Source organism: Loxodonta africana, chromosome 17, assembly GCF_030014295.1.
Source record: "Loxodonta africana isolate mLoxAfr1 chromosome 17, mLoxAfr1.hap2, whole genome shotgun sequence".
NCBI lineage: Eukaryota > Metazoa > Chordata > Mammalia > Proboscidea > Elephantidae > Loxodonta > Loxodonta africana.
The window spans coordinates 36,097,396-36,103,395 of NC_087358.1; the positions used below are offsets into that span (position 1 = coordinate 36,097,396).

The 6,000-nt window shown below is 37.0% G+C and overlaps 1 protein-coding gene across 2 annotated transcripts in view; it reads left to right on the plus strand.

Moving 5' to 3' along the window:
• DACH1 (dachshund family transcription factor 1) overlaps positions 1 to 6,000 on the plus strand; it is a 488,298-nt gene that overhangs the window by 257,087 nt on the left and 225,211 nt on the right. The window lies entirely within an intron of this gene.

The window sequence follows — 6,000 nt, forward strand, 5'->3', positions numbered from 1 at the left end:
GCTAAACATATAAACATATCTTTTCATGTGCTACCAGTAATAAGAATTACGTTGATGATTAATTCTTTCCATACTCAATATTACCAATCTCTCTTTTAAACAATGCATCCATAAGTTCTCTTGATTTTTTTTTTTCTTTCCTGAGATATGGAAAGAGATGAAAAGCTAACAGTCAGCGTTAAACCAAAAGGCACGGTTTTCTCTTTGTAGAATATTTGAGTAATTTTTTTTCATCAAACACATCTTCAAAGGTAGCTTAATTTGTTTATGGATGAAATCTTTGGCATCCGTGCGTTGGTGTGGTAAAGTATTTTCTTCTGCCAATCCACGGCATTGCTTCCTTTGAAAATGTAGAAGCCATGCTTAAAATGTAATTTGACAAAGGAAATTTGAATGGTGAAAGAAATGTGCAACAAGATACTCTGTCCAAGAGATGTACATGAAGTTCAATTAAATTCACTTTTTTATGCAGCATCCTAATGGATTATTTAAGATAATCAGCCTCTTTCTACCTTCAGCCTGTTAACATATAGGTAAGAGTATAGGAAAGAATGATACGGATTCTAGAAATAATTTTCACAACAGTTCCCTGGAAGAATACACTAGATATGAGTGTTAGGGTAAAAAGCATTTTTGAAAGATATATACACAAAACAAAGTACCACTTTTCCAGTGATGCCAAAAGGCAGCTTCTAATGGAGAAAGGGGAACAAATTGAACTTTTCAGCAGGACTGCATAAGGAAAATAGAAAAGGAGTTGGCACTAATGGATTTGATTTGAGAGTAGGTTACAAGCAAGGTGGTGACAATTCTTAGAAGGATGAAAGGAGGTGGAAGAGAGCCAAGAGAGATGGCTCTAAGCTCCGCAAGGGCCTAAGAAAAACATCAGTGCTTGCTTTTTCAGGGCTCCTTTTTTTTTTTTTTAGTGGGCAGACAAGGAGGGCAACAGATTGTTTAGGTCATGGCTCACACACATAAATTTAGACATTGAAAAGTTAAAACAATATTGAAATAAAATGAAGGAATTATAATTCTGGTTTTAAAGCTACTAAGTACACATTATTTTAGAATATCAACCTTTTATTTAGTTTGGCCTATAAAACGGCAAAATTGGACCCTTAACAACCAATTAGCTACCATAAATTATAGCTATCGTTCAAAACAAAACCTGGATTTTTTTTTTTTTCCATAATTTTAGAAGAGTGAGCCTTTCAGGCAGACTGTTCTTGATGGTACTATGATGACGGGGTCTTTCAAATAGGCAATTTAATAACATTTAAAGCAAACTATAAGGAGGTCTGGTAGTGCAGTGGTTAAGAGTTCAGCTGTTAACTAAAAGGTTGGCAGTTTAAATCCACCAGCCGCTCCTTGGAAACCCCATGGGGCAGTTCCACTCTGTCCTGTGGGGTTGCTGTGAGTCGGAATCAACTTGGCAGCAAAGGATTTTGGTATGTTAAAGCATGGTGCCTCTGAATTTGCCTGATCAGCTGAACAGAAGTTGGCCTTGAGGAAATCAACAGGCATAAGACAAGGAGACCATGGCTTATGGTTAAGCACTGGCATATATTTAACATTTAATATCATACAATAATATCTGCCTACTGACCAAATTCCAGCTTATCCTAATGATTTCAGTGCAAGACTATCCTAATGGCTTAAAAAAGAAACAATTTGAATTTTCTCTTGTGTTTTAGTTGGAAGAAAACATTTTTCTTCTTTTATTTAGTTTGTAGTTTGTACTGCATTTTAGTTTTGTTATCTATTGTACACACCAGTTTGAACCAGGAGCAGAAATTGGTGTAAATTTTCCTAAAGGGATCTTAATGTTTTACGACTCTTAACGTTGTTGCCTTGACTAACCTTTAAGGCCTGTAGATCATTTATGTTGAATAACTGTAGCTGATTTGGGAAAACAGCGTTATCATTGTTATTTTCATTCTATTCCCATATGCTGCTGTCCTCTAAGAATGTACAATTCGTCGTCATCCCTGGACACCACCCCTTCTAACACCTTTATCTAGAGATTAGGGAAAATGATTTGGGGATGGGAATGGGGTAGGTTGTGGAAGATACAGGGCAAGGTTGGGGTAGGGAGTGAGGTTGCTGGATCAAAGCAGTTGTTGAATTGAGCAGCTGGTTTACAAGGCCTCAGTCGTCTTTGGATCTGAGGGCAATGCCTGCTGCTTGCTAAGTGTTCAGTAATTTCTTGCTCTGTGACTTTGGAAAGTTATGTAAGCTTTCTGAGCTTCAGCTTCCACCTCTGTAAAATGACAAAAGTAACAGTATCTACATCATGAGAGTTAAAGAACAAATTTGTCAAGTGTTTATGACATTACCTATCACAGTGTCTGCTATCCCATTGTTGGTCACCAGTAAGGCTAGTTGTTTTGCTACTATTATTATTTCTGCAAACTTGCCCTCCTGAAAATTACCTTCTTCCTCTTTTTGCTTCCACCAACTGTTTTTCTTTTCCGTTTTCTTGTCTCTCTGCTAAATTTTTTATCAAGCTGCAGGACTGTGAGGGAGTTTGGGGGTAGCTGTTACTCCATTTGGATTTTGTTGTACGTTTGATTTTAACTCCTTCTAGGAACATAATCAAAGTCATAACACAGTCCCTGCACACAGGGGCCTACAGAGAATGGACCCCACTACTACATTATCAAACTATTCTCACAGGATGGGCCAGGTCCTTCAAGAGCTTGAGGGGCTTAGGAAAGTGGGCTCAAAGCATCTGAATTCTATGAGGAATCCCAAGAATCTCAGAAACCTGTATTTCAGAATGCAGGCTTACTACTCTCACGAATCTATCAGTTGGCTCTTTAGAGAAGTGAAAACCCTCAGAGAGGTGCTACTTAAATCATGCACTCTTGCTTCTCAGCCTTGCCCACATCCAGCAATGTTTTTGAAGTCAATTCAGGGATTCTGTACCCTATGGGGCAGTTCTGCTCTGTCTTCTAGGTTTGCTATGGGCTGGAATCGGCTCAATGGCAACGAGTTTGATACATATCTAGCTCAGAAGTCCTGGTAAACAGTTAAAGCGTTCCCTTTTAGGAACACTGTTTTTGCCTTGGTTGTAAATAAACCCTTATGCACCAGCAAATAGATTTTGCTTTTGCTTGGTTTGTTTTGATTTGGCTTGGTGAGGTGAGGGATTATTTTATTATAGCTGATCCCAGTTTGTAATATGAGTCATAAAAAATTAGCCAGAAAGCAGTGTTTAAAGCAACCTCTGACACAGACAAATAATTATTTTATATCCCAATTTTACATGGTCACCTTGAGCTCACATCTTTCCAACAGAACGATCACTTTAGGAAGAAGTGAGGACCTTAGGATAGATCTGAGTGAGGCATCAGCACGCTGAGTAAAATATATGGCCGTGTCGCCATTCTCCCTCATCCACAATCAATTGGATTCTTTTAGTTTAATATTTACTCGCTAAGATGAGATGCTAGTCTGCATGGTGATAAACAGTCTGCTCCTGGCATCTGAAGGTGACCTGTCAGTTCATATGGACAAATCTCCTGCTTACTGAAATGTACAAAATAAATCATTAAAGCAGGCAGGTGCTCATTCCCAGATTTAAATCACCATAGATTTATGATTTGAATTAATGCTTCATTTGGCCAAAGAAATAGATGCTGAGACAAATGATATGCACTGGTTGGGGTTTCCATACTGTAGCCATCCTGATATTGATTACTGAGATGTCTTTGCAATCTCTTGTTTATATCAAGTACTATCTTGTGACAGGTTGGCTGATATGAGCTACATTGTAGATAAGAAGGAAAAATGTCCTGGATTCTTTTTAGTGGCAACGCTATCCACAACATACAGGCCGGATAAATTGCTGTTTTTTTGCTTTGAGGGCTGATCTACATAACCAGTTTAAAAATGCTGCTTAGAAATTGGGACTGGGGTATTGCAAAAGTTGAATTTAAAACCAGTGAACCCAAGGTCAATTCAATGATATCTGAAGCTGTGTTTTTATCTTTTTTTTTTTTTTTGGCATTGTAGACATTTTTGAGGATACTAAATCAAACACAATTGGTTTAATCTAAATAAAGGAAACTGAATTTTACTTCTAGTATTTGAATGCTACATAAATATTGATATAGTGAGAATCTCTTAATAGTTCAATGTTATTTAAATACTTGCTAAACCTAGTATCTTGTCCCTTAACTCATGATAACAAAGGAAATAGCTCTTTAAAAATAAATGCATTAAATATTATTCCCAAGTGCAAGAATTTGTGGACTATAATTTACCAAGAGGCAGGAAAAGACAGCAATTTTACTTCTCTTAACATTTTATTTAAGGAAAACACCATGTACACAGTTTAAAGAATACTCGGAGGATTTCAGAGGACCTTTGCCACTAGCTAATATCTGACTCATAGAACTGGTAAACAGCTATCAACAATAGTAGATTGCTTGCTTAGAAGGAAATGAGTTCATATCTATTCAAAATGTGATCTTAAAACAGATGTCCTGAGAAAAATCTCATTGTTTAAACTATAGTCATAATCCTCTAACTGCTGTTATTTCTTGAAGGAAGTGAAGTAATCTTAAAGACTTTAGGATTTTTCTCTTTCTGAGCACTGAGGGACATGGGCAAGAGTGCACCGATAGAGAGACCTACAAAGCTGAGCGCCTTGCACGTGTCCCAAATGTATGATTCTTTTTCATTTACTCAAACTCACTCTAGTTAGAAAGGACGTAAGAATTTTAAGTAAAACTTAGAACCTGAGTTTGGGATAAATGGCTATGTTCTGCAGTAGTATTCCTTACACCTTCCTTCTCCTGTCCACCAACCAACAAAACAAACAGATGAACAAACAAACAAACAAACAAACAAAAAAGCCAGGCAGATATGTAGATAAAATTCTCTTTCCCAGCTGACCATCTCCTTATCTTTTGTTGTTGTTGTTTAAAGGATTCTTGCAGAAATAGAATAGTTTATACTGGAGTCATTTCCGTTCTTCAAACACACGTCTATTTGGAAGGAAAAATGAGTTTTATGATTTCAGGAAAAAGTCTTGGAGACCTTGAGAAAGCAAATAAAAGGAAACTGAGAACACAGGCCACCAAGCAGAGCCATGCAGTTACACATTGGATTCTCTGCCTTGGCAATGTTAATGAACCTCAAATCCTTCCTATAATTAGATAAGGGAATTGCTTATATTTTCAAACAGATGATGCTGCTATAATGAAACGATTGACAGGGAATTTAAGAGTGTCTACAGTAGTCATTTGGTTTCTGTTATATAAAAAAAAAAAAGTTTAAAAAGAAGATTGGCTTTAGACATAGGTCCTGAGAGAGGTAGTAATTTACATAGCATGCTATGACAGGTGTCTTTGTGTAGTAAGGAAATAAAATGGAAGAGTAGAGACATGATGGGCAGGTATAGCAATTTTTTGGGGAGGGGGTGTCCTATGCTTATTCTGCTTAGGTTCTTTAAAAGGGGCCGAGACTCAAGAGATGGATCCGGATTGAGTGCACAGCTGTAACTGCTGATGAGCTAATTGCTCCTTATCTCTCAGCCCCATTCATCTTCATTTTTTACCAATTACTGAGAATTATCTGTGTTCTCAGTTGGATATGAGAGTTAATCCTTTTTGGTTAAGCTGGCAGTACTGTGAGCAGATTCCAAATCGGAGGGTGAAAAAGCCAAAGCAAGCTTGCTCTAAAAATGTCTGCAGTTCAATTACAGTATCACTGATTCATAAGAAATTTGCCATTGTTTAACAGATTAAATGTGGAAAGTTTTTTTTTCTGATTTTTTTAATGTTTCTTTGCCTAACAATGATTTCAAAATCCTTCTTCCTGTCAGATGAGTAAAATTTAACGATATTAACAGCCAGGGGCTTGTAAACATGGAAACACACACACAAAAGAAGACAACCTTAAAAGGCCAAAAAGATTCTGACACATGAAACAAGAGAAATATTTTAGAACCTATAGCTGTCAATTTGTACATAAACACTTATAATTGATGCC